General features: G+C 37.8%; 1 protein-coding gene across 1 annotated transcript in view; it reads right to left on the bottom strand.

Moving 5' to 3' along the window:
- ryr2a (ryanodine receptor 2a (cardiac)) overlaps window positions 1-2,500 on the bottom strand; it is a gene marked incomplete at its 3' end in the record, with an annotated part of 227,705 nt that overhangs the window by 108,170 nt on the left and 117,035 nt on the right. The window lies entirely within an intron of this gene.

Genomic DNA, 2,500 nt, shown 5'->3' with positions numbered 1-2,500 from the left:
GTCTGTATATTAGATGAGCGCAGGTCTTAAAGTGACAGTTCACCTCTAAAATTGTCATTATTTACTCACTCTAATATTGTTCCAAACCTGTTTTAATTTCTCAATGACAGAATTTTCATTTGTGAATGAACTATCCTTTAATGTTAATACAACAACAAAAGACAAAGAGAAAATCACTCACTGCTCTTGACTGAAAAACTAATACAGCAGCTTTAATAAGAATCAGTGTATATTTTATAGTGAAGTCTGTGAAGTGTTCTGAACTATTTTACATTTATTCATTCAATTTCATACTTAAATGCTGCTGTACAGCTCTGAGCTGCCAATGTAAATCTTTATATATACAACCCCAAATCGGAAAAAGTTGGGACAGTATGGAAAACGCAAATAAAAAAAAAAGAAGTGATTTCTAAATCTACTTTGACTTGTATTTCATTGCAGACAATATGAACACAAAATATTTCATGTTTTGTCTGGTCAACTTCATGTCATCTGTAAATATGCATCATTTCCTGTCATTCAGACCTGCAACAAAAAAAGTTGGGACAGTAAAGCATTTACCACTTTATAATGTTGCCATTCCTTTTCACAACACTTAAAAGACGTTTAGGGACTGAAGACACCAAGTGATAAAGTGTTTCAGGAGTAATTTTGTCCCATTCTTCCTGCAAAAAAGTCTTAAGGTGGGCAACAGTTCGGGCTCTTCGTTGTCCACATTCTCTATTGGAGACAGGTCAGGACTGAGGCAGGCCAGTCAAGTACCCGAACCCTCTTCCTCCACAGCCAGGACTGCAGAATGTGTGCAGAATGTGCTTTTGCATTGTCTTGTTGAAATATGCATGGACGTCCCTGGAAAAGATGTCTTCTTGAAGGCAGCATATTATGCTCCAAAATCTCGATGTACTTTTCAGCATTAATGGAGCCTTCACAGAAGTGCAAGTTACCTTTGCCAAGGGCACTGACACAACCCCATACCATGACAGACCCTGGCTTCTGGACTTGTTGCTGGTAACAGTCTGGATGATCCTTTTCTTCTTTGGTCCGGAGCACACGGCGTCCATTCCTCCCAAAAAAATACCTGAAATACTGCTTCATCTGCCCACAGTACACGTTTCCACTGTGTGATGGTCCATCCCAGATGCCTCGAGCCCAGAGAAGTCGACGGCGCTTCTGGACACTGTTAACATAGGGCTTCCTTTTGGCACAGTACAGTTTTAACTGGCATTTGTGGATGTAACTACGTATTGTGGTACTTGACAAAGGTTTGCCAAAGTAGTCCTGAGCCCATGTGGTGATATGGCTTCTAGATGATGACGATTCTTGATGCAGTGCCGCCTGAGGGATCGGAGATCACGGTTGTTCAGCTTAGGCTTGCGCCCTTGTCCTTTACGCACTGAAATTCCCCCAGATTCCTTGAATCTTTTAATTATGTTATGCACTGTTGAATGTGAAATATCCAAATCTCTTCATATCTTTCTTTGAGAAACATTGTTTTTAAACATTTCAATAATTTTCTCACGTGTTTGTTGGCAAACTGGCGATCCTCGGCCCATCTTTGCTCCTAAAGGATTAGACCTTTCTTGGATGCTGCTTTTGTACCAAATCATAATTACAATCACCTGTTGACATCACCTGTTTCAAATCACATCATTATTTAACCATTTTACCTCATTACTAGCCCTAAATTGCTCCTGTCCCAACTTTTTTTGAAATGTGTTGCAGGTCTGAATGACAGGAAAGGATGCATATTTACAGATGACATGAAGTTGACCAGACAAAACATGAAATATTTTGTGTTCATATTGTCTGCAATGAAATACAAGTCAAAGTAAATTTAGAAATCACTTCTTTTTTTTATTTGCGTTTTCCATACTATCCCAACTTTTTCTGATTTGGGGTTGTATTTATTTTATATTATAATACACACTAGGAATGTGTACAAGGTTTTGTTTAAAGTAAAGTTTTAAGTTTAAGTAAGGTTTTTCAATTCTTTTAAGTAAAATAAAGAAAGAGTATTGCAATAAAAAATGGTCTTTTTTCTCCTTAACGTCTTTCTGTTCCTGTCGCCTAAGAATAGAAGAGCAAAAAACTGATGTGACAAGCCATCAGAACCCAACCGAAAACCGTGGTTAAAAACCGGTGTGTATTGAACCGTGGACTAACTGTAGTGTTGCATCCCTAATATATATAACAATTCACAATCATAATTGTTAAATATAAACTCAGAGTTGCAACAAAGTCGTAATTACAAGGTATAAAAGTTTACATTTCTGATTATATCTCGCAATAAAGTCAGAATTGGAGATAGAGCCGCATTTATTTTCTCTGTTGCAGAAACGAGCTTCCCGAGTGTGTGATCGTTCTCAGTCTCTGAAACTGAGTCTGGAGTTAACAGGCCTGATTATCAACAGCTCATTAACTTCATTAGCATGTCAATAGGTCAAAGAGCCAAGCTACAAGTCAAGTCAAGTCAACCTTATTTATATAGCGCTTTTAACAA

Source organism: Gobio gobio (assembly GCF_949357685.1).
Source record: "Gobio gobio genome assembly, chromosome: 20".
Taxonomy (NCBI): domain Eukaryota; kingdom Metazoa; phylum Chordata; class Actinopteri; order Cypriniformes; family Gobionidae; genus Gobio; species Gobio gobio.
Note: the sequence above shows the minus strand (reverse complement) of the source record. Positions and strands in the feature narration are given on the sequence as shown.